At 40.1% G+C, this 27,565-nt stretch overlaps 1 protein-coding gene across 1 annotated transcript in view; it reads right to left on the reverse strand.

Annotated features, from left to right (window-relative positions):
* NFE2L2 (nuclear factor, erythroid 2 like 2) overlaps positions 1-27,565 on the reverse strand; it is a 162,709-nt gene that overhangs the window by 70,404 nt on the left and 64,740 nt on the right. The window contains exon 4 of the mRNA XM_030803673.1: positions 25,043-25,181. The gene's annotated coding sequence lies outside the window, so the exon portion shown is untranslated. The remainder of the gene's footprint in view (positions 1-25,042; positions 25,182-27,565) is intronic.

The raw sequence follows: 27,565 nt of genomic DNA on the forward strand, positions 1-27,565 counted from the left end.
CAGATCAGAAAATATGTGTAAACACGGGAAGTAGGGCTTGAATTGGGTCCTAGAAAATTCCTCAAAGGATTTATAACCTAATACAGATGAAGCCATCAGTGCAGGGAGGCGTCTTGTAGCCTTAAATTTGGTTAGAACTTGAGATTTTTGTGGTTTGCTGTGCCAACCCACACTTTTTCCTTAGGCAAGTACTGGGTTTTTGCTCAAAGTCCAAAAGCAAAGGAAGAGAAAAAGGCAGATGGTGGGTAGTTGCAAAACTATAAACATGTTTTACTCCTGGAAGTCTTACGGACAGGAGTAATTCTGGGAGTATGAAAGTAGCTTAGAAAGATTTTTGCTTCCTCTCACCCTCCAACCTAATTATGTGCTGCAAAGTATTCCTATAATACTTGGCAATATAAGGCTAGGCACAGTGCCTCATACTTGTAATCCCAGCACTTTGGAAGGCTGACGCAGGTGGATCGCTTGAGGTCAGGAGTTCGAGACCATGGCCAACATGGTGAAACCCCATCTCTACTAAAATACAACAATTAGCCAGGTGTGGTGGTGCATACCTGTAGTCCCAGCCACTCAGGCTGAGGAAGGAGAATCACTTGAAACCAGAGGCAAAGGTTACAGTGAGCTGAGATTGTGCCACTGCACTCCAGCCTGGGCGACAGAGTGAGACTTTGTCTCAAAAACAAAACAACAACCACCACCACCACCACAATAACTCGGCAATATGTATCAAGAGTCTTAAAAATGGTCATATCTTTTGATCCAATACTTTTCCTTCTAAGAAAATATGTTAAGGAAATAACCAGAAATGTGAACAGAGGATTTTTAGAACAAAGGGGAAAAAGACCTCTGTACTCAATATGGAAAGTTGTTTTCTAAAAATTTTACTTAAGTAATTTTGCTCTAGATATAAGACAATTCTTACATAATATTTAAAAATATGGCACAAAATTGTGTATATATAGATTACTCCTGAATAGAAGGATTACAGGTTGTTTTGATTTTACTCTATTGTAAGTAAAAATGTTAAAGCCTTTGAAATTTAGTGGGTGTCCTAATTAGTGCATCCATTCATTTCTACTTTCATTGTCTTCGACTAGTCTTTGATTAGACTATTTACAACTCTGTAGAGAAAGAGGTGAAGATGTAGAAAATTGACATTAATGCAAATGTTTCCTGTTATAACTGGAAATGATCCCTGTTCATGTGGATGCAAATAAATTTTGTCTGGCAGGTAATATAGATCTCTGTAAATCAAATCCATTTGAACCAGCTATAACACCTTACTGGTTTTCTCATTAATTAATGAGTTAAATAAAATCTTTGATGTGCTCATTTTATATTTATATGATAGTCATAATGTTTCCTTATTTTGAAAACTGTTTTTTAACACCATATAGTTTCTATTTTCTAGATTTCCTATCATAAGGATGTACAGGTAATTTAGTAAACTTTTTAAGGATAACATGCATGCAGAAAAGTAGGTAAGTTTACAGTTCAATGAATTTTCACAAAATCAACACCTATGTAACCTATGTGAGTATGATCAAGGAAAAGAACAATATTACCACCCCAAAGTAGCTCTTGTGCCTTCCTCTTGGTCACTACTATCTCCACCATCCCAACAGGTCCTGACTTCCAACATCACTGATTTATTTTGTCTGATTTTCAATTTTATATAAATGGAATCATATAATGTGTTCTCATTTGTGCCTGGCTTACTTTGCTCACCATTATGTTTGTGAGATTCATACATGTGATTGCACAAAGTTTTAGTTCCTTCATTCTCCTTGTTGTGTAGTGTCCGTTATATGAATAGGTCACAGGTGATCCACTCGCCTCAGCCTCCTAAGGTACTAGGATTACAGGTGTGAGCTACCATGCCTGGCCTGATTTTAATTTTTTTAAAAAAAATTTTTGAAGACTTGTTTTGTGGCCTAACATATGGTCTATCCTCAAGAATGATCCGTGGGCTGAGGAGAAGAATGTGTATTCTATAGCTGTTGGATGAAATGTTCTGTAAATATCTATTAGGTCTATTTGGTCTATAGTGCAGATTAAGTTGGATGTTTGTTGATTTTCTGTCTGGATGATCTGTCCAATGCTGAAAGTGTGGTGTTGGAGTCCCCAGTTATTATTGTATTGGGGTCTATCTCTCTCCTGAGCTCTAATAACATTTGCTTTTTTAATCTGGGTACTCCAGTGTTGAGTGCATATATAATTGTTATATCCTCTTGCTGAGTTGACCTCTTTATCATTATATAATAATCTTCTTTGTCTCTTTTTATAGTTTTCTCTTGAAATCTATTTTATCTGATAGAAATATAGCAACTTCTACTCTTTTTTGGTTTTCATTTGTGTGGAATATCTTTTTCCATCCCTTTATTTTAGGCCTATGTGTGTATTTATAGGTGAAGAGTGTTTCTTGTAGGCAACAGATTATTGGGTCTTGTTTTCTCTTTTTTTTTTTTTAAGTTTTTTTTCTTTATATAGAGAGAGTCTTACTGTGTTGCCCAGGCTGATCTCAAACTCCTGGGCTCAAGTGATCCTCCTTGATAACCCATTATTTAAAACTGATGACAACTTAACACTAATTGCAAAAACAAAGGAGAGAAAGTTAATAAAAACTCCATACTACATTGCCCCCACTTTTTAACATTTTATTGTTTCTATTTATGTCTTATTCTACTATCTATGTCTTGAAAAGTTGTTGTAGTTACTATTTTCGATAGATTCACCTTTTAGAATTTCTGCTGAAGACATGAGTAGTTTACACAACACTGTTATAGTGTCATGATATTCTGTGCTTGTCTGTGTACTTAATATTACCAGTGAGTTTTATACCTTCAGATAATTTCTTTTTTTTTTTGAGATGGAGTCTCACTCTGTTGCCTGGGCTGGAGGGCAGTGGCGCAATCTCGGCTCACTACAACCTCCGCCTCCCAGGTTCAAGTGATTCTCCTGTCTCAGCCTCCCGAGTAGCTGGGATTACAGGCATGCACTGCCACGCTCGGCTAATTTTTTTTTTTTTTGTATTTTTAGTAGAGACAGGGTTTCGCCATGTTGGCCTGGCTGGTCTTGAACTTCTGACCTCTGGTCATCCACCTGCCTCGGCCTCCCAAAGTGCTGGGATTACAGGCATGAGCCACTGCACCAGGCCCCTTCAGATAATTTCTTATTGCTCCTTAACATCATTTTCTTTCAAATTGAAGAACTCCCTTTAGCATTTCTTGTAGGAGAAGTCTGGTGTTGATGAAATCCCTCAAATTTTGTTTGTTGGGAATCTATATTTCTCCTTCGTCTTTGAAGGGTATTTTCCCTGGATATATTATTCTAGGATAAAAGTTTTTGTTTTTTTCTTCAGCACTTTAAATATGTCTTGCCACTCTCGCCTGGCCTGTAAGGTTTCCAGTGAGAAGTCTGCTGCCAGACATGTTTTTTATTTTTATTTTTGTAGAGACAGTGTCTCACTATGTTGCCCAGGCTGGTCTTGAACTCCTGAACTCAAGCAATCCTTCTGCCTGGCCTTCCAAAATGCTGGGATTACAGGTGTGAGCCATGGTTCCCAGCCAGAGTTTAAAATTGGATATGACAGTTGGACTGGTGGGTTAGAATTCCACTTTCTCCCCACTGAGGCCAGGGTCCATAATCTGAGCACATCTAGTTCATCTTCTCCAGATCAATTTGGTGACTCCCTACTCAGTCTCCATCTCAGAAGTAGGGACAGAAGGAGGAATCTGAAAGCAGGAGGAGCAGAAAATATGCCTTCAATACCTCTTTTACTATCAAATATCATAGAGTCTAAGGGACATGTTAAAGGTCTATCATGTGTGATTAAAGACCAAAAAGAGTGGAAATGACTAGCAGGGTTTACACTTGGCTTTCTGCAAGTGAGTAGTGATACAACAAAGATGGTGAGGTAGGGTGGAGTGGGTGAGGGTGGTGCGGAGATTCAGTACAGGCCCAGCCCAGCAGGCTTAGTGGGAGTGAGGCATGGGAATAGTGGTGAGGATAGTATTGGAGTTACTGTGCACAGTCTAAGCTGGAACAAAACTTTAGTACATCTAAGAATTTGGGGTAAAATGGCGCAATGGACAGAATATCCTAGAGAAGTTGTGTTGAGTTTGAGGGTATAAGTGGGACATCAGGTAAGGAGGCTGCTGCAGTGGCTTAGCAGCCAGCCTGAGATCTTGGAGATAATGAACAAAGAGACCAAGCTGGAATGTTATCAGGGAGCTTGGTGGATCTGGGGAGAGAGATTTTCATCTCAAGAAGGATTTTCAGAATTTATATCTGGACTTGTGCTATTTGAGATCTCCTGAGTTTGGTTCAGCAGAGCTTTCTGTAAAGCATCCTTAGCAGCCCTGATGTCAGGTGACAGGGGAGGTGGCTGTGATCTTTGGATAGCCAGGCAGAGTGGAATTCCTGTGAGAACCCCTGACAAGTACCCTCCTAAGTCCTTTGCTTCAGTGCCCTGAGGAAGAATTAAAGCTGATCCATGCCAACTCTGTCAATGGGCTCACCCTGGCTTGTTGGCTTGTTGTTGACAGCTTCCAGGTGTATGTTTTCTTAGAGATGGATTCCATGCAAGAAAAATGCTATTCTTATTGCCTAGGCATTAGTTTAATAAGTAAACAAGTTACAAAATACTAAAGGAGAACACGAAGGTCTTTCCAGGCTTCCCACTGGGCTCCTCAGGAACTGCTTATCTACCACTTTTCACACTAAAAAAGACCCAACAACTGTACTATAGACAGGATGTATTTTATCCTTTTTATCTTAATAAATGTTTTAAAGGTTGTTCTTATCCATTAGGACCTCAGCACTGTATACCTATAGGGAGCCTCTCGTTTAATTTGCAGAATAAACAATATCATTTCCATTTCAAATCTATAAAAATAACAGTCCATGAGATTAAAGAAATTGTTCTGCATCATATAATAAGGTATTAAAATTGGGTCCCTAGCCAGGCATGTTGGCAGGCACCTGTAATCCCAGCTACTCAGAAGGCCGAGGCAGGAGAATTGCTTGAACCTGGGAGGCGGAGGTTGCAGTGAGCTGAGATGGCGCCACTGCACTCCAGCCTGGGTGACAGAGGAAACTCTGTCTCAAAACAAACAAACAAACAAACAAAAAACCAACCAAACAAACAAAAACTGGGTCCCTAACTCATAATTAAGTATCTATCCAAGTGTCTGTCTTCCACAGAGAACACACAGTCTTGGAGTCTCACTTTCTACTGATCAAGACCATTAACCCTGCAACCTGGTTAGGCTACCAGGTTCAGCAGATTTCTATAGGACCTGGTGCCCTAAAGAGTAAAAATCCCTCAACTGCTCCTTACCCCCTAACTTCAAAAGGATCCAAAGGATTTGGTTACCCCACAGGCCTGAGATAAAGGCTTGATTGTCTTTCCAGGATTTCAAACCTGTTCTTTGGTGATGGCCCAACCCCACTTGTCCAATTTTGCAGCCAGAAGCACGGATTAATCATCAGTATGTGAGTTCCTCATCTAATCAGTATGTGAGTTCCTCGTCTACACTATCTGAAGTTTCTTGGCTGACTTTTAATTTATATCGTAAAATAGTAGTCTATTTAACATTTTTGCTACAAACAACATTTTTCTATGTATATTTCAAATTCTGAAGAAAAAGTCTTACTGATTAATATAAATCTGAGTTTCTTATAATTTCAGGAAGCACTTTACACAAGGAAAAAGAGAAAATCATTTGAGGGGCTAGTTATAAATACTATTTGACACAGATTGGGACTGAGTGGGTTTTCTAACTGGATGGGTAGCAGGTACAAAATTGTGATGGTATGATTTCTTATCACTGAAAAGTGCTCCACTTGTGGCAGAAGAAGGAAATGAGACGCCTATGAGAATAGAGTTGAGTCATGAAAAGAAGAGAGTTCCTGGATGCTCATCATCCAGGTGAAGGTGGAATAAGAGCTATAGCTATCATTTCAAAAAGTTTTTAAAAATACATAGTTTTCTGGCCCAGTGCAGTGGTTAACACCTGTAATCCCAACACTTCGGGAGGCAAAGGCAGGAGGATCACTTGAGGCCAGGAGTTCAAGACCAGCCTGGCAACATAGTGAGACCCTGTCTCTACAAAAATAAAAATAAAAAATTAGCCAGGCATGGTGGTGCACACCTGCAGTCCCAGCTACTCAGGAGGCTGAGGTGGGAAGATTGCTTGAGCTCAGGAGCTCCAGTCTGCAGTGAGCTGTGATCACACCAGTGCACTCCAGCCAGGTTGACAGAGTAAGACCATGTCTCTAAATAAATAAATAGGTAGATAGATACAGATATAATGTTATTTTATTTTATTATTATCTTTTTCCCTGGATGGTGTCTTGCTCTGTCGCACAGAGCTGGAGTGCAATGCCACCATCTCGGCTCTCTGCAACCTCCACCTCCTGGGTTCAAGCAATTCTCCTGCCTCAGCCTCCTGAGTAGCTGGGATTACAGGCATGTGCCACCATGCCTGGCTAATTTTTGTATTTTTAGCAGCGACTGGGTTTCACTGTGTTGGCCAGGCTGAGTCTCAAATTCCTGACCTCATGATCCGCCTGCCTCAGCTTCCCAAAGTGCTGGGATTACAGGCATGAGCCACTGTGCCCAGCCTAGTTTTCTTAGTACATAAGGAATACTTCTTATCCAAATTGAAAATAGAACTAAAGAGAGCGAGGAAGAATGTTAAGAACACCTGAATTCCACCACTGATTACTAATTTCTGCACTGGCTTTCCATCTTATTGAGAGTTAACCACTAAATTAAGAGGGGAATGGGATTACCCCTGAAAATACCTTAAATCATTCAGTTTGGAATAGCACCTTGGAGCATGTAGAAAACCCAACACATGTGCATGACATAAGCTTTGTTAGTTGAGCAATTAATGAAGTAGTTGTATTTATAAGCCATTCTATTTAAATGTATATAAACAAATAAAAATAAAAGGACCTGTAAACAATAGAATCACACTTAGCATGACAAGATACTCAACGTATGAAGAGCACACAGGACCAGAAATAGATCAAATTCACATCAGCTCTTTCAGAGTTATTTTGGGTTAGGTCCAAGCTAATTGAAAAGATCAGATCTTATTGCCTTGGGAGGCCAAGGTGGGAGGACTGCTTGAGACCAAGAGTTCGAGACCAGCCTCGGCAACATAGCAAGACACTGCATCTGTAAAAACAAAAACAAATTAGCCAGGTGTGGTGGCATGTGCCTGTAGTCCCACCTACTCAGGAGGCTGAGAGGGGAGGATGGCTTGAACCCAGGAATTTGAGGCTGCAGTGAGTTAAGGTCATGCCACTGCACTTCAGCCTGGGTGACAGAGAGAGATATTGTCTCAGAGAGAGAGAGAGAGAGAGAAAGAAGAAAGGTCAGGCAGAAATCAAAACACCATTTAAAATGTTCTGTCTTGCACTCCCTTTCTTCCTCTTTCTCTCCCTTTTCTCTTTCCTTTATTCTTTCTCATTTGCCCTCCACCCTTCCCAAATTTAAGTGAAAGCTAGTTAAGCTAAATACAAAATGCTGTGATGCTACTGTATTACCACTTTTAAATTTAGCCTTGAATAACTTTTAAAGTTACAAAAATACATAGTACTAATGAAAACATCAAACAGTACAGAAAGTATTAAAAAAAAAAGTCAAAATCTCCTTTTCCCATTCTTTTGTCTTACTCCTCAGCATTCTTCCCATTTCTAGAGATGGAGGCAAGACCTAGAGTTTGGATGGGGGATAAAGTCAGGGGGAGTTTCTTTTCATACTTTTATACAAACTGTGTTCTTTGTGAATGTATGTGTGTGTATTTTTATATCATGTTAGTGAGATTTAGAGAGCAAGGGGAAGTTGAATGCATGTAGTCAATCCACCACCTTGAACCAGAAACCCTTTAAGAGCTTTTAAAATCATATGCATATACTCACACATGTATTTATTTTACTGAAATGGAATCATCAAGTACATATTGGTTGGTCACCTGTGTTTGTCCTTAATATATTTTAGACACCTTACCACATTAATAAATATGTATCTATAACATTATTTTAAATATGAAAAATATAACATTATATGGATGTATTTAATTAAACTCTTATTTTTGGACACTTAGGTTGGTTTTCTATTTTTTTATAATAAACACAGTTTAGAGGATCTGCCTAGTAGTTTGATCTTTGCACACATGCTTAATAACTTCCTAAAGATAGAGTTATAAATTTGACATTGGTCAGCGAACAAAATGTGCATTTTTAAGGCTTTCGAATATACTAGACACTTCTGTTTCTTACATTTTAGCAGTGCAGTCTCAAATCTAACAATGAATGTAACTTCTTTTCTAGGGTGGGACGCTACTTCAGACTGCTTTCATGTCAAGATCTGCCTCATCTTCCAAAGTGGGAGTTCCCAGCATTAGCCTTGTGGGGGTGGAAGCTTAATCTGCCTCCTTCCAAAAACTGAAGTGAGTCACTACCAACCTTGTTTCTCCACCCTTTACTGGGCCCATACACATCCCTGCCTTTTCTTAAGGAGGTGGAACCCAGCCTAAAGTCTCCATTAATGTGGAATTGAGAAAGGGCATCTGTTCTGGGTCCTTCTTACTTCCAGACTAGAATTTATCTCAGCTCTTAAGACAGAGCTATCTTAAGATAAGTTCTTAAGAGCTAACTTAAGAAATCTTAAACAGTTTTACAGAAGTGGGTAAAATCTCTGCAAGTCTTTGAAGAATATTAGCAATGAAAATGGTTATTTGTTCAAAAAATAATAACATGAACTTGGAATGGATAGTTATTTTGGCCAGAAGATTAACATGGATTCTCTGACACCTGGGCAGATTCTGCATCTGATCTGTGCTCCTTCCCATTTGAACACTGGATACCTTTGAGAAACCTTCTTGGAGCATGTAGAAAAGCCAGTATATGGGCATGGACATACACATACCCCACCCTTACATTCTTCTTTTTGTTTCTCTTGCTATTGCTACTATCATACCACGGCCACTGAAATCTAGCAATGGTTTTAAAATGTGTAATGTGGTCGTTTTTGCTGGTCAGAGTACTTTCTAGGCTAAAAAGCAAAGGTAATATAAAGACAAATTTTCAACAACCTGCAGTGGTATATGCTGCCTTAAAGTTTATAAAGCAAGGCCGGGCGCTGTGGCTCATGCCTGTAATCCCAGCACTTTGGGAAGCTGAGGTGGGTGGATCACTTGAGCTCAGGAGTTTGAGGCCAGCATGGACAACATGGCAAAACCCTATCTCTACAAAGAATACAAAAATTAGCCAGGTGTGGTGGTGCCAGCTGTTCAGGATGCTGAGGTGAGAGTATTGCTTAAGCACAGGAGGTCGAGGCTGCAGTGAACAGTGTTCACTGCAAAGCAAGACCCTGTATCAAAAACAAACAAACAAAAAAGTTTATAAAGCACCTTCACATATCCTGCAGGTGCTGTGTCCAGGGAACTCATTCTACTAAAATTGCTCTTAGTCTAAAGGGGAAGCAATGAGATGAGCTGATTACTCTCTGGGGTTAGGGATTCTATGTTTCTTGGTATGAAGTCCTGATATTCTGCTATCAAGATGATAGACTGTTTGACTAGACCTACCTGACAGAGTAGAGGAAATAATTCTGATTTTCTTCTCTCTAGGAAGTGAGAATGACATAGAACAGATATCCTTCTCCAGGGGAGAAGGAGACACTCAAGGTCACAAAAATCTAGGACAAAATGTTTCAGTAAAACTAGCTCCCACAGTAAGTTATCTTACATTCAGCCACTTAGGGATTAATTTTCAAAAGATTCCAGATAAGCAAGCGTAATTTGAACTTTGTAAAACATTGTTATAAACTCTTCAGTGGTCCCTTCCAGAGAGCTCTGTCTGCCCTTGAGTAGCTAGAAGCACGGTTTTGCTCAAGTCAAGAGCTGGTATCAGGACAGAAACATCTACTGCCGTCTAGAAGAGTAAAAAGTAGAGAAAATACTAGAAGTTCCACTGTAAAGTGGTCAGGTTTTTAATGATTAAGGTACCAATAAATATAAGGAATATAACATGGTTCTTAATTAAGGAATATAACCAGACTGGGTTTTAATTTTATTTTTAGGGACATGGACATAGATTCCTTTAAAAGCCTTATATTTAGTGGTTAGGTACCAGGTTCATCCCTAAAACCTACTAAAACTATATTGACTCTGAAATGGCACTTTCAATTTCCTTAAGATTCCATCCTCATCCTACTCCCAATGGAAGCCTTCAATTTATTAGATAATTGGAAAATTGAGACTTGAGGCCTACTGAACCATGGGGGAGTGAGGGGTGGGTGAAGGTGGGCCCTTCTGGGTTTAGTAGCACTCAAATTAGCATAAGAATATGCTACTTCTGGGAGATGACCCAGAAAATATGGCCATCAAAAACAACAATGTTCATATGTCTGAGTCCCAAGTATTAAATCTATGGGTTAGTGACTGAAGGACTTAGGTTTCTTTCTAATTAAGTTAAATTTCATTAGATAAGATTGATAACTTGGACAAAATTTGCTTTTAAGATTTCGACGAAAGGGACTCTTGTACTACTGTTGCTCCTTATCCCATTCTGTCATCAGAACTTGTGCTGGGCATATAGCCAGTCCCTAGAAATACCTGCTTCATGAATTGAACATGAAGATTAACTAAGATGACTGGCATGCCTTGGTGTAATGGGTCTTTGCAAAGATGAATTCTTCAAGGTGATGACAAGAGGTTTGTCTAAGATTTGAGAAGCACAGGGAGTGTGCCAACGGATTATTAATGAGCACTCACACTTTTAAGAGTAGAGAGTCAATCCACAGCAAAAACTTCAGCACTACTGAGATATAAGGGCTTTGGGCATATTACCTAACCTCAATGTCCTCATTTATAAAATGTAAGTAATAATAGCAACACTGTCATATAGGGTTATTATGAGGATTAAATGAGACAATGCACATGGAGTAATTAGAAGAGTGCCTGGCAAGTAGGAATTAGGGGAATGACTATGCAGATGCATTTATGCAGATGAGCAGACCTCTAGGGTAACTCAGAAACAATAGAAGGTCCTAGACATAAAGGGGTCATGGGACCCCTACAATGTATATGAATCTTGGCTGAATCATTGTGAACTAGTTAAGGACCAGCTAAGATACCTGCCCCATTCTAGAAGGCTTGGCACTGTGTAAGATCCTGCTACTATGTGGTATGAGTTGAAAATATATCCTAAAATGATTTTTCCTAACAGCCCAGAGATATGTGGCCATGGAATAGAAATTGGGTTGAATAATAAAAAAGTCATATTTCACAACTCACTTCAGCTATTATTATTAGGGAACCAAATGATATATCCAAATATCAAAGGAGAGAGCAGGGATAAGGCACAAAAGGGTTGAGAAGAATCTTGCTCTAGATACATTTTACTGTTCCAGTAGCCATGCCATAATTTCTAGAGGAGCCTATGGGGAAAAATCTGATTCTGAGGAAGGTAGGGAACTCGCTTGAAACCTCTTTTGTATAACTTTTTTTTTTTTTTTTGAGATGGAGTCTTGCTTTGTCACCCAGACTGGAGTGCAGTGGCACGATCTTGGCTCACTGCAACCTCCGCTTCCCAGGTTCAGCTTCCCGAGTAGCTGGGATCACAGGTGTATGCCACCATGCCCAGCTAATTTTTTTTTCTTTTTGTATTTTAGTAGAGATGGGGTTTCACCATGTTGGCCAGGCTGGTCTCAAACTCCTGACCTCAGGTGATCCGCCCACCTCGGCCTCCCAAAGTGCTGGGATTACAGGCATGAGCCACTACGTCCGGCCTTGTATAACATCTTATATAAGATTGAGAAAACATCAGTTGTTCCACATAAAAAAAATGCAGGAAGTGGTTGTGCCTGCAAGTGAGGAGAGGTAGGGTTATGAGCTTGTTTAATCTCTTAGGAGAAACAACTTTTCCTCAAGCCTTTTAGAACAATGCCTTGTACTTGATCACACGATCTTAGACTATGTGGTAAAACTATATTTCTTTAAAAGAATTCTAATATTCACATTTTCTGACCAGTTCTAACCCTGGTCTTCTTTTCATTTATTTGAAAGCAGTTCTGGCCAGACACAGTGGCTCACGCCTGTAATCTCAGCACTTTGGAAGGCTGAGGCAAGTGGAGCATGAGGTCAGGAGATTGAGACCATCCTGGCCAACATGATGAAACCCCATCTCCACTGAAAATACAAAAATAAGCCGGGCATGGTGGCTTGTGCCTGTAATCCCAGCTACTCGGGAGACTGAGGCAAGAGAATTGCTTGAACCCGGGAGGCAGAGATTGCAGTGAGCCGAGATCCCACCACTGCACATCAGTGTGGGCAACAGAGCCAGATTCTGTCTCAGAAAAAAAAAAAAGAAAGAAAGCCAACCAATTCTTGCTGTAACTTCTGAGAAAGAACACAGTGCTCTGGTAGCAATGAAGATGATATTCTTCCAAGGGGCAGTATAAGAAAGAGGCAAAACAGCTGCTGGAGGTGGATTTTTGGCATTAGGGAAGTGTGAAATGTGAAAAATCGCTATCACAGAAGATCAAAGGAGTTAAGAAAAACTCACAATTTAGAGCTACCTGTTTGTATTAGTCTGTTTTTATACCATTATAAAGATACTACCTGAGACTGGGTAATTTACAAAGAAAAGAGATTTAATTGACTCACAGTTCCACATGTCTGGGGAGGCCTCAGGAAACTTACAATCATGGTGGAAGGTGAAGGGGAAGCAGGCACCTTCTTCACAAGGCAGCAGGAGGGAGTGAGAGAGAAGCAAATTGGGAAGAGCCCCTTATAAAACCATCAGATCTATAAGAACTCACTCACTATCCTAAGAACAGCATGGGGGAACCTCCCCCATGATCCAATCACCGCCCACCAGGTCTCTCCCTCAACACCTGGGAATTACAATTCAAGATAAGAGGCTAGGCACTCGCCTGTAATCCTAGTGCTTTGGGAGGCCGAGGCGGGCAGACTGCCTGTGCTCAGGAGTTTGAGACCAGCCTGGACAACATGGTGAAACCCCGTCTCTACTAAAATACAAACAACAACAACAAAAATTAGCCGGGCGTGGCAGTGTGTGCCTGTAGTCCCAGGTACTTGGGAGGCTGAGGCAGGAGAAGTGCTTGAACCCTGGAAGCGGAGGCTGCAGTGAGCCAAGATCGTGCCATTGCACTCCAGCCTGGCAACAGAGCGCAACTCTGTCTCAAAAAACAAAAACAGAAACAATTCAAGATGAGATCTGAGTGGGGACACAAAGCCTAACCATATCACTGTTTTACAGGGTAAACAGTCACCTAACTGTGTTAGATATGGTTTCTTGCATACATTTTCACTACCTTCTCTATATACTCCATCTTTACAGAATTATAGAAACTGGAAGGCTCAAAACCATATTTCCCACTTTTCACCATCCATAAAAGTCAATACTAGATAAATTGTAAATCTAAGTGGAACAATAACAGTTTCACAAGAAAACAGAAGAATACTCTTATGATTTTGGAGTCCACAAAGATTTCTTAAACTGGTGACACACAAAATAAATAAGCCATAAAGGAAAACATCTGATAAACTAAACTAATTCAAAATTATGAATGTCTTCATCAAAATACGTTATTAAAAGAGTGAATAAAATAAGCCACAGAGTGGGCTGGGCGCGGTGGCTCACGCCTGTAATCCCAGCACTTTGGGAGGCCGAGGCAGGCAGATCACAAGGTCAGGAGATCGAGACCATCCTGGCTCACATGGTGAAACTCCGTCTCTACTAAAAACACAAAAAATTAGCTGGGCATGGTGGCGGGCACCTGTAGTCCCAGCTACTCGGGATGCTGAGACAGGAGAATGGCGTGAACCCGGGAGGAGGAGCTTGCAGTGAGCCGAGATCATGCTACCGCACTCCAGCCTGGGTGATGGAGCAAGACTCTGTCTCAAAAAAAAAAAAAAAAAAAAAAAAAGCCACATAGTGGCAAAAGATATTATCAATACATATACTCAACAAAGGACTCATATCCAGAATAAAGGACTACAAAGAACAAGACAAGGCAGACCAGCCCATAGAAAATCACAGAAAATACACGAATAGGCATTTCACAGAAGAGGGTACCCAAATGGCCAATAAACAATTAAAAAGGTGTTTAATTTATTTGATATCAGAAAAATGAAAACAACAATGAGATTCAGTACACTGCATTAGTCTTTAAAGAGAATGGCTAAAATTTAAAAGATGGAAAAGGTCAAGTTTTGATGAAGATGTGAAAAACTGTTGGGCAGTACTGCTCAAGCTGAACCCCATGCATCAGAGAAATTCCACTTTTATATATCCAACTGAAATGTGTGTGTGTGTGTGTGTGTGTTCACCAATGTTCACAGTGGCACTAGTTGCAATAATCTCAAATTGGAAACAACCCAAATGTCCATCTTTGGTAGAATGTATAAATTGTGTTATATTCATACAATGGAATACTACACTGCAATGAAAATGAAGATACTATTACTACTCTCAACATGAATGAATCTCACAAATAGTTGAGTAGGAAAAGCCAGTAATAAAATAATACACACTGTATCTTTCCATTTTGTCTAATGTTTAAAAACAGGCCAAATTGGTCTAGGGTATTGGAAGCCAAGATTACAGTCAATTTGAGGGAGGATAATGCCTAGAAAAGATAATGAAGGTAGCTTCTGATATGGTAGTAGTTTCTGCCTCCCAATCTGGGTGCTAGCAATATGTAGGCGTGTTTACTTTATGAAAATTCATCAAGCTCTCTGATTATAATTTGTGCATTTTTCTGTCTGTATGCTATACTTCAATAAAGATGGATTTACACTCAGTTAAAAACAAAGCTCAATAACTATAATTCTAGGCTGAGCTGCTAATAGGATTTGTTATACAATTTAAACTGTGCCAATCAGATATAATGATGCGAAATTTGAAAGGTAAAAGGAAGAGAGAGGCTATTTCTCCTGCCTATTAGTTTTCCTTCTTTCCTTCCTTCCTTCCTTCCTTCCTTCCTTCCTTCCTTCCTTCCTTCCTTTTTCCCTTCCTCCCTTTTCTTTCTCTTCTTTCTCCTTCCTTCTTTTTCTTTCTCTTCTCCTTCCTTCTTTCCTTCCTTCCTTTTCTTTCCCTTCCTTCCTTCCTTCCTTCCTTCCTTCCTTCCTTCCTTCCTTCCTTCCTTCTTTCCCTTCCTTCTTTTCTCTCTCTTTTTACCTTCCTCCTTCCCTCCCTCCTTCTCTCTCTCTATTTATTTTTTCAGAAAGATTCTTGCTCTGTTCAGGCTGGAGTGCAGTGGCACAATCACAGCCCACTGCAGCCTAGACCTCCTGGGCTCAAGGATCCTCCCACCTCAGCGTCCCAAATGTTTGGGACTTCAGGCATGCACCAACACGCCTGGCTGCCTGTTAGTTTTCACTGGTAGTTGTTGATGTACGTGCAACATTAAATGTGATTTTTAGTGACCAGACTTTCTGTGCCTCTGTATTGCCACTAACTTCGTCTGTGAGAAATGACTGTGATGTCAGCAGTGGACTCTATAGCTTCCTGACCTCTAGATTGTAGCTGTGTGGACTGAACTGCAACCCAAGAGCAGCCCTCTTAATGCTCTTACCATTAGAAGGGCTGGAAAAAGGCTGAGGGAGAAGCCTTCTTCCAGCCCTTCTAATGGTAAGAGCATATAATTTTTAAGCATATAATTCTTAGCATTCACTACCTAGAGAAGTGTCTGCGCTGAACCCCAACTGATATATCAGTTAATAACACAACTGATAGGTTATGTAGTAGGTTTATGGTTGGTTGTAAGAATCTTTGGGAAAGAAAATTACCATTAGCAATCCTACCACCTAGGATCATCATTATCATGGGAAAGTTCTGCTTTAGAGGCAACCTAAATCTATTTTGAGATCCTGAAAAGCCATTTACTTCACAAGATATGCTGGTTTCTGCTGTCATTCAAAAATTATTCTTAAGGCATTCTTTGTTCTCTTTTCACTAGCTAAATAATGCCACGCTTTTAACTTTTCTTTATGTGTTCAGCAGCTTTTCCCAGTTGTGGATATTTGAAAAAAGTATTCATGTAAATACTGCCTATTCTGGTAGGATTAGCTGTCCCTTTCTTTTGGTTATATACCCAAGTTCATGCTTGCTTATCTAACCAAAGCCCTACACTGCTGACTCAAGTTTAGTTTATGGTCCAAGCCCAGTGTCATGTTACTATTAGCCAAGATTTCCCATGGGTTGAGGCAGACTTGTAGAAGATTGAAAAATAAAACTTATTGGCCATAAGTAAGACTTTTTATCTGGCCTTCCAGTACAGAACATTCTCCAATATAGCAGCTTATAAACAACGAGAATCAGAAGCCGAAAAAAATTAGTTAATAGCCAGAGAGTGACTGAATCATGGAATTGTACAGTTAGAATGGACCTTAGAAACAGTCTATATAAGCCAGGTATAGTGGCTCATGCCTGTAATCCCAGCACTTTGGGAGGCCGAAGCAGGAGGATCTCTTGAGCCCCAGACTTTGAGACCAGCCTAGCCAACATGGTGAGACCCCATCTCTACTAATTTTTTAAAAAAGTCTATATACACACCAGAACACAGAGCTCAGATATGTATGCAGGATTCCAGTCTGTGCTGAATACTCTTCCAGTATGAATACTCTTCCTACTCCTCAAGGTGTGTGGCCCTCAAAGCAGCAGCATCAGCACTTACCTGGGAGCTTGTTAGAAAGCCAGAATCTCAGGCTCCAACACCCACTGAAGCAGAATCTGCATGATAACACCCCCACCCCTTCTTGATTTGTATGCATGTTGAAATTTGTGGAGCTAGAGACAAAAGCACCACAGGTGCATGTCTTACTATTTAAAGTCTTGCCTAATTATATTACATAGAAACCTGATACCTTTTGGACAAGGCCTGTATTATTACAGGTCCTGGTCTAATAGAGTATTTGAATAGCTGAGTTAAAGAAAAAGAAAACTCTCTTTAATAATCTTTGGAAAAAGAGGACATTTATTTGAGCTGTGCTAGTTTTTAATGTACCTATTCAGATTTTCATCCATTAGAAAAATTAATAGCCTATTTGGTAGAAGCATGTCCTGCAAAAATAAGTGCAATAAATTGAAAGTATTTAAATGGATATTTAAACTCTGCAGCCATCGGTGATTTAGTTTTCAATTACATAAAGGTAATTACACTAGAATCCACCTCATTCACCCTTCCATGAGAAAATGCTGGAGTGTTGTAATAAGCCAATGCTTTCAGGCAATGACTGGTCTCCACTCCTTTTTGGCTGGGACCTGAATTCATTTGCTTTAAGCAGTTTAGGGTGTATGCTAGGAATATAAATTATAGAAACACCCTTTGTGACCCTTTTTACAAATGAAGTTGCATCACTATGAAGGGTGTATGTGAGGCTACAGGCCCAGCCTCTCAGATTGGGAATAGCTGACATTGCATGCAGATTTGGTCTGCTAGGGAAAGGCGGGATGGTGGTTTAGGGCAGTGCCCCAGCTGGGCTCTTCCTAGACTAGTGGTTCTTAGTGTTCCTGCAGAGGAGGCTTTGGGGGTGCTGGTAATGTTCTGTTTCTTGATCTGGGTGCTGGTTACATGGGTGTGTTCAGTTTAGGAAAAGCCACTGAGCTGTTCACTTAAAATAAATACATCTTTCTATATGTATATTTCAATAAAAAGTTGAAAAGTGCAGAAGGTTAGAGTGCATAAGAGCAGATTTCTGTCCTCCCATCAATCACAGGCAGGTGGTCTGTGTCTCCTACTTTGAGAAACACTGACCAGAGCAATCCAAAAGGCTATGATCAGGGAAAATTGATGAACACACTTCATTAACCCAGCATGTTCATTGAGATGGACAGGTAAAACCAAACAAATAATGCCTAATGCAGGGTATACTTGTTCTAGGTGTTAGATAAATACATTCTTCTGGTTTTCATAACATCTTTGAGAGGACAATATTAACTACATTTACAGATGAGGCAAATGGCACACATAGAAGAGGCTGAGCTGAGAGTCCGTGACAGGTCTGTAGGACCAAAGTCTATTTTATTTTCACCAGTGCCACTACTGGGCAGCTTGAAGGAGCAAATAAGTCACAAGGACTGACTGAGGGATTGAGAATGGACAGAGAAGAAACCTAGGCCTTTTTGCCAACATAGTAGATAGTCTTGAAGAACAGATTGCAAACAGGCAACTCTGGTCTTTTCAGAATCTCTGGCAGGCAGATGGCAGTTTCTCAGAGGCAATGCCCTATGGCCAAACCCGTAAGACCTCCAAGCATCTGCAGAGTCCTGAAATCCAAGTACAATCATGGGCAACACAACAACATTTCAGTTCAACTACAGACCTCTTATATGATGGTGGTTCCATGATAATCGAATACTGTATTTTTAATGCACCTTTTCTATGTTTAGATACACTTAGATACACACATACTTACCATTGTATTACAATTACTTACAGTGTTTAGTACAGCAACATACTGTACAGGTTTGTAGCCTGGGAGCAATAGGCTATACCACATAGCCTAGGTGTGTAGTAGGCTATACCATCTAGGTTTGTGTAATCACACTCTATGATGGTTCTACAATGAAGAAATTACCTAACGACACATTTTTCAGAACAAATACCTGTCATTAAGCAATGCATGACTGCATTCTGGACTATGACCCAAACATGACTGGACATCAGAATCACCTTGGGAAGGTTTCAAACATACAGATTTACAGGCTGCACACCAGAGATCTAAATTTAGTAGGTTTGGAATGAGGCCTGAAAAGTTCTTTACAAACCACCCCAGGTAATTCTGATGACAAGCTTGGCTTGGGAAACACTACCCCAGCCACACTGACTCCATGAAAGACTCAGACCTGGATTGACCTTGGTAGTAGTTCATCACAAGCCAACTGGAGGGAAGCAAAGGGCCCATTATAAGATGCCCTCAAACTGAATAAATGTAACCAGATGTCAAGACAAAAAACAAAGCAGAATAAAAGAAAACTTGCTATCATAAGATGGAAACTTGTGACTAGTTTAGGCCTGCAAATAAAAGGCCTGCACTTGTGTCCCATGCATTACATGTAACTTGTTTTCTTCCCTCCAGCCTGTTCACACGGAAATCATGGTATCTAAAGTTTGTTTTACTAAAAAGCATTACAAAATAAATCATAAACAATATAGCACTTTGATATCTTATATCTCAATATGAAATCCTTGGTCGAGGGTGTTTTTAGTTTAGAAGTTTGAGAATTTTGAAGACAGCAAAAATGGACTTTGCAAAATTTAAGGAAACAATATTGCAAAGATAACAAGATCCAAGGGCACTCTCTTCCTTCCCCCATCAACCTGAACTGGTTTATTCTAGATTTAAACTATGAACTTTAATAACCTAGACTTCAATTTGACCCTAGCGTTCAGTGGTGAAAGTACATAGGTGATTACGTACAGTCAATAACTACCCTATCTCATCTGTCAACTAGAATAAATAGCTAAAACTGGTAAGTTGATAAAGTGTTTTTATTTTGGAGAGTTAATAACTTACTCTAAAGTAGATTTTAATTACTAGACCTTGCTAACAACTGACATATGAATTAATTACTTTAAATCACTATCAAGTTCAATCTCCATACAAGTTTCAAGGAGAACTGCACAGCACTCAAACGTAAAGGAAATATTAATGACATAAATGATGGAACACAGTCAAGTCTATTATTCATCAGTATGAATGAAAACAAAATACAGTGAGCGATAAAGACAGACTAGAACTAGAATCATTTGGGTTTACAAAAACCATCTCAAGCCCAAACATGTTCTTGTCCAAAGTCCTTGTCTCATTTCAGGAAACAACCCCGTGCCTCATTTGTGAGATTAGAGTCCCACGTTTTCTTTCTTTCCACATGTGGAAGTGGGGTAAAGAGATGTTTTAGCCAAGAGATACATTCTAGACCCAAACACTAGAGATATGATAAATCTCTGGGAATTTTATAAAAAGGTAATGTTATATTTCTGGATAAAAGGGAAAAAATGAGCACAAAAAGGATACATTAGACCATATATCCAGAGATTAAGGAGACCCTCTGTGTATCCTCAGTTGTCCAGCTTATTTAGATTTGTGTTTCCCATCTTGGTGAAATACCTTTGAAAGGAAAGCATGCTTTTATCTGCAAATAGAGTTTATTAACTAGCTCTGAGGGAACAAACAATTTTGAAAGTAAATTCTATTTTGAACTTTTTGACTTAAAAGAGTCATTGTAATCTGAGATGTGACCTATAACTAATCCTTTTAGAAAATAAATTATAGATATCACAGAAGAGGTATTTTAACAACTCATATACCTTCACATTTACAGTCATCTTATTTTTGACAAGGGTGCCAAGATAATCCAGTGAGGAAGAACTAGCCTTCTCAACAAGTGGTTCTGGATAATTGGATATCACATGCAAAAGAATGAAGTTGGATCTTTACCTCACACCAAATATAAAAAATTAACACAAAAAAGATCAAAGACCTAAATGTAAGCACTAAAATGATAAAAATCTAGAAAACACAGACATAACTCTTTGTGACCTTGGATTGTGCAATGGTTTTTTGATACGAGATCAAACGCACAAGCAACAAAAGAAAACATACACATTTGACTTCATCAAAACGTAAAACTTATTCTTCAAAGGACACCAGCAAGAAACCTACAGACTGGGAGGAAATAGTTGCAAATCATCTACCTAATATGGGATTTGTATCTAGAATAAATAAAAATAACTCTTAAAACTCAATAATGAAAAGACAAATAGCCCAAATTAAAAATGGGCCAAGGATCTGAATAGACATTTATATAAAGAAGAGACAATAAGCACATGAAAAGATGCTCAAAATCATTAGGCTTCAAGAAGATGCAAATACAAATCACAGTGAGAAACTACTTCACACACACTAGGATGGCAAGAATCAAAAACACAGATAATAAGTGTTGGTGAGGATGCGGAAAAATTAGAAACTTCATACATTGCTTGTGGGAATGTAAAATGGCACAGTCATTTTGGAAAGCAGTCTGGCAGTTTCTCAAAAGTCTAAGCATAAAGTTATCATATGATCGGCAATTCCTTTCTTAGATATGTAACCTAAGAGAAATGAAGACATATGTCCATGTAAAAACTTGCATATAAGTGTTCATAGCAGCATTATTCATAATATCTAAAAAGTAGAAATGGCTCAAATATCCATCAAGTGATGAATGGATAAATAAAATGTGTTATATTCATACAATGGAATATTATTCAGCAATAAAAAGGAAATATTGAGAAGGCTGCAACATGAATGAACCTTGAAAACATTATACAAAGTGAAAGAAGACAGTTACAAAGGACATGATTCCATTTATATGTAATATCCAGAATAGGTAAACCTATATAGAGCGAAAATAGGTTAGTGGTTGCCTAGGGCTGAGGTGGAGGTGTTGAGGGAAAATTGGGAATGGCTGCTAATAGGTACAGGGTTTCTTCTGGGGATGATTCAAATGTTCTAAAATTGAGTGTAGAGATGATTGCACACATTTTGTGGATACACTAAAAACTACAGAGTTTTACACTTTATTTTAGCTGAAAAATTTTTTTTGAGACAGTCTCACTCTGTCACCCAGGCTGGAGTGCAGTGGCACAATCTTGGCTCACTGCAACCTCTGCCTTCAAAACTCCAGCAATACTCCCACCTCAGCCTCCCAAGTAACTGGGATTACAGGGGCATGCCACCACACCTGGCTAATTTTTGTATTTTTTCTAGAGATGGGGTTTTGCCATGTTGCCCAGTCTGGTCTCAAACTCCTGGGCTCAAGAGATCCACCCCACCTCAACCTTCCAAAGTGCTGGGATTACAGGTGTGAGCCACCACACCCAGCCAAATTTTATGCTTTAAATGAGTAAATTATATGATACATGGATTATATTTTAATACACTTCTTATTTAAAAAAAGTAGAAGAGACATTTATCACATCCACATAGAAGCATTTAAGATCCAGCACATGATTCTCTCTGCTTTCTCTTTCTCTGCCAAGGAAATCATAGAAGCACATATTGATAAGATGTCAAAAAAATCAAAGCAGCTGAAATATGGAGCCAACACATGGAAGAAAACTGTCCACAGATTCATCCATACCCACAGCTGACTTTGTGTAAAAGAGAAATAAAATTTTGTGTGTTTAAAAAACAAGAAACACCACATTTAAATGTTAGTGTTGAAAGAGAATTGAGATAGTTCATCTAGTCCAGAGTTTTTCAACCCCTTAGAATGATTGGCATTTTGAGTTGGATAATTCTTTGTTGTGGAGGGCTGTCCTAGGCATTGCAGGATGTTTAGCAGCACCCCTGGATCCCCAGTTGTGACAACCAAAAACATCTCCAGACATTACTAAATGTGTACCACATGCCTGTTGAGAATCACTGATCTGGCTAATCTTTCCTAAAGAATGTTCCTTACAACATCAGTTTTGCCTAATGCTGCAAAAGAAAAAGGTTCCACAGTTCAGTAAGTTTGGAAAACAGGAAATGAAATAAATTCTCCCTCTCCACACTCCTGCCCACATTCTATAAAAGGAGAAGCTCAGGAACAGAACAGTGAGATGATTGCCTTGTGTCACTCAACCAACAACCTAATGAGAACTCTTGAGTCAGGAAATGGAGGCTTCTCAAGCCTAGATGAATGCTCTTTCCTGACTCTTTAGAAACTGAACTTCCCACCTCTCAAATTGATATCAACAAAATAAGGCTTCAAGATTTGTTGGCAGATTGTAAACTGCTACTAGAAGGGTACTAGCATAGACTCTCCCAAGATGTTATCCCCCATTTTGAGATTCAGATGTAGCAGAGGGCTTGCCAAGGTGCAAATGGATGAGGACTGTGGGTCAAGTCAGATGATCTAACAGCTGCCTCCCCTTCCTTCACTGTGGTTTATGACCAAACATTTTCAGTGTCACCTGATTGAGATCTAGGCTGGGTGTAGTGGCTCACACCTATAATTCCAATACTTTGGGAGGCTGAGTTGGGAGGATCACTTGAGGCCAGAAGTTCAAGACCAGCCTGGGCAACATAATGAGACTCCCATGTCTCCAAAAAAATTGAAAAAAAAAAGAAAAGAAGATCTATTAATGAAGGAATGAAGATACAGTGTGCAGATCTGTGGGACAAGTCTCAAATCTAGCAGTGGTCAGACTGAGTGTATCAGTAACCATCTGGAACTTTGGAACTTAGGAAAAAGTGATAAATAACTGTCAAGATCTAAAGGGATGTACTGAAGATATGCTTGATGTTTACTTAGTTGATGGGGCTTATACTCAAGGCTCAGCTGCATACCTTGAATGTCACAATAGAATAAAAACACTCACAATTCTTTTAGAAAATTCAGCTTAAATATAAACATCAATAAAACAGGAAAACTTACTCTCTAAAATGACATGAAGTGATATCAGAAATTGGGGAAAGGGTTTAGGCTACCAAAACTTTTTTAGAAATCCAAAGAGGATTGTTAATGGATTGTTGTTGTTGTTGTTGTTTTTATCATGTTGTAATACAATTTGGACCTATTATGTCAAACAGACTTAGAATAATACTTTTGAAGGGCTGTTCTTCACAACAGGTAAATAGTACATTGCAGGAACCAGGCCTCTCCCTAACATTTGTGGGGCCAAGGGCAAGAGTACAAACGGAGGGCCATATTCTGTGTGTCTAATGATATAAAAGTTATAAGTTCGCCGGACGTGGTGGCTCATGCCTGTAATCCCAGCAACTTTGGGAGGCCAAGATGGGTGGATCACGAGGTCAGGAGATTGAGACCATCCTGGCTAACATGGTGAAACCCTGTCTCTACTAAAAATACAAAAAATTAGCCAGGCGTGGTGGCAGGCGCCTGTATTCCCAGCTACTTGGGAGGCTGAGGCAGAAGAATGGCATGAACGCGGGAGGCGGAGCTTGCAGTGAGCCGAGATCGTGCCACTGCACTACAGCCTGGGCAACAGAGTGAGACTCCATCTTAAAAAAAAAAAGTTATAAGTCAAACTGTTAAATAAAATATGTTCTATTTTTCTTCCTTAACAACTCTATCTTCCAAAAGACCTGAAGGTCAGGTTTGAATGTGCAATGCTTGGAATCCTTGGAGTTCTGCACCAGGAAAGAGAGGCAAGGAGAGAGCTGGACCCCAACGTGAAACGTTCCCCCTCTCCTCCCATCCTTGACTCTGAATGAGAAGGCCCTCTCATGCATGCATGTAGATGCCCCAGTTCACACATCCATGCCCTGTGCATGCCTCTGCAAATAGGCTACCCTTGGCTACCTCTCAGGCTGACCATACACACTAGTGGCATGGTTTGCCCTTGGGAGGATGGGTCTGCAAAAGATGTCTAGGCAGACCCTGGAAGTGGCCTTGGGGCATTTGAGCAAGGAATTCTGAGGTGGTCCAAGTAATCCAGAGTGTGGTCTAGAAGGGAACAATGTGGTAATGTGGTTCTGAGTGGACACATCCCCTAGATGCCACAGTCTCCTTACCCTGTAGTGACAGGTGCAGCCAGGGAGAGTCAAAGCAAGGCCTTCTAAAAGCCTAAAGGCAGTACCAGCAGGAGCTGGTATGTGGAATGTGAGTATTAGCATAAGACATGGAATCCTGGCACACACCTCAGGCCTGCTTCAGCAGGAGGAAGGAGGCCGGATCAAACTTGTCCAGACAGGGAAGATGGATCACACTCACTCACCCTGGAGGGGTCACAGAAGTTTATCAATTCCTGGCAAAACAGAACAGCCCAATCTGGGAGAGCCTGCCCAGATCTAAGTGCCAGTTTAGTTAATGATTTAAAGGGACATTTACCTTTTCACCTTATGGAGGAAGTATCTGGAAGATTCTGGTGTTATTTTTATTGGGGCCACTGAACGTTCCGTTTGTGCTCCTCCTTATGACCCCGCTCCCTCCTCCTCCACTATTCTCACTGTGCCAAGGGCCCATCAGTCCTCGCTTGCTTGCCTTCCTCTCAGCCAGTTACCTCCATAAGGATTTCAGCAATAATCCTGATAGGTGCCCTCACGCACTTGGTTCTTCATCCATTCATGTCTTCCAAATCTCCATCCCTCAATGAAGTCCACCATGTATTTTCTGTTTCTGCTCCCATGCAAAAGACATTGCTGAAAATTAAATGAAAAAATGTAAAAATCTGACCCAAGCCAGTATCAGCTGACTGGTCCCAGCTGAGCCTTTACTACTCCCAGGTAATTCTCTGATTTTTCAAAATTTCCTTCCTTCCACAGTCCTCACTTTTCCTTTTCTAAATCCTTCCAGTTTCCCTCAAGCCCCAGTCCCACCACTGCATGCAACTTTCTCCTTTTGCTTAATAGAAGAAATCAAGATTCTCCAATGTGGGTATCCTCTCATTGCTTTTTCTCTACTGAGAAATACTTAAAGATGTATCTCTTTTTCTGTTTCATTTCAGAGAAGGAAGAGTAACTTCTCCTTTCCACAATTTGTTTTCCTCTTGGGTCCTGCATCCTATGGACTCCTATTTCCTGTAAACATTGCACCAGGCATGGCCCCTGCTCTTTTACCCCCACCCACCCCCCAATCTGTCAGCCCCATCCTGGCTCATTTCTATCTGTGTTGAGCCTAGATGCCATTGTCCATCACTTTGAACATTGTTTTCATAAAATCATCCATCATTTCACCCCTTGATCCTTCTGCCCCATCGTCTCAGAAATCCCAAGTCTTGGATCAACCTATCACCCATTTTCTCAGCTCTTACCATTGGCAGCCCAAGTTATTAAAGAAAATCACACAATTATTTCTCTTCTACTTGAGCTCTGGGCTGCCAACCTGCCCCTTTACCCCCATCAACACACACATACCCAGACAAACACGCACACACCCCACCTGACTCTTGTCAGTAGAGTGGAAAGCAAATTAATGATTGTGGAGATCATCTGACACTGAGAGGGACCCAGGCTCTACATTACACAATTTAAATACTAGTGCCCATACCAATTTTGGTCTCTAACCTGTTAGACTCTCAGGTGATTATAATCCTTATACTGGTCCTTCTCTGCTTAATTCTCTTTCATACTTCCCTTGGTAATAACTCTAATCCTATGGAACTCTCAACCCCTACCCTTTTTTCTCTTCTCTTCTTTTCTTTTTTTTATTTCTCCTTTTGCATTCACCAAACCTTGACACATGCCCTATATTCCACTTTCTCTTCTACTCCAATCCAATCAGTTCTCACATTCTATTGCTCTTCCCTCCCAAACATCTCCTAAACCCACCCCCTCCTCTTCATTTTGTCATTTTCTTTTCCTTTTTAAAAAATTTCTATTTCGTAGAGACAGGGTCTCACTATGTTGCCCAAGCTGGTCTTGAACTCCTGGCATCAAGCAATCCTCCCACCTGGGCCTCCAAAGTCCTGGGATTCAGGCCATTTTGTCAGTTTCTTAACTCAGGCCTTCATCATCTCTGCCTGGCCTCATTAAATTGTCTATTAAATGGAACTCCCTGATACTAGCCTCATTTTTCTCCAATTCATCCTCCATAGTCCTCTCAGAGTGATACTGCCTAGAAAAGGGAAGTAGAGGCTGAGTTGGGGGTGAGAGAATGGGAGGAAGGGAGGGTCAAAAGAGAGGAAGACCCAAAATCTGGAAACCAAAGAGGAACACTGAGGGGAGAATAGAAATGTCTCCATATAAACCTTCTTTTATGTCTCCTCATAAAATTGTCGGTCAAATCCACATTGCTCACCTCTGCTCTGTGGAGTTGATTTGCTTTTGGGGAAACACAATAAAGTACTAAGTCCTGCTATAAGACAGAGCACATGAAGCCAGCACCTGGCTTGCACATTCAATTTATTCTTCAGTCATTCATTCATTTGTTATTTAACAATATTTATTGAGTACCTATCAGGTGTCAGATAGATGCTAGTTCTGGAGAGTGAACCCTGATCGAGACAGATATTCTTGTCTGAAAAGCATTAATAGTCAAGTGGGAAAACAAATAAAAAAGTTAGAATATGATAAGTGCTATGATATGAGAAGGTTATGGGTGTGCATAGCAGGGACAAATCAAAGTCAGAGGTAGGAGGGAGGTCAAGGAAGACTTAGGGAAGAGGTGGTGTTTAACTGGAGATCAGAGGAATGTGCAGGAATTAGCCAGGTATAGGGAAAAGTTGAAGAGAATCTTCTAGGAATGTGAGAAAGTCCAGAGGCAAGAGTATGGTGAACCCATGGAACTGAAAGAAGAGAGGAAATTGTGGCAAATGAGATGGGAAAGGTTATCTGTAAACAGATCTTAATTAATTTGTAAATCAAGTTTACAAGCTTAGACTTTATCCTAAAGGCACAGATGGCTTTAAGCAGGTGAAAGACCTGTTCAGATTTATGATTTAGAAAGAACACATGACAGGATAATATGTGAAGTATTAATGGAATGTATCCTCTCCACTCATTTCTTTACTTGGGCTCTGGGCTGCCCATCTGCTCCTTGCACCACACCAACATACACATACATAGACAAACATGCACACACCCCA

Source organism: Nomascus leucogenys, chromosome 22a (genome assembly GCF_006542625.1).
Source record: "Nomascus leucogenys isolate Asia chromosome 22a, Asia_NLE_v1, whole genome shotgun sequence".
Taxonomy (NCBI): Eukaryota; Metazoa; Chordata; class Mammalia; order Primates; family Hylobatidae; genus Nomascus; species Nomascus leucogenys.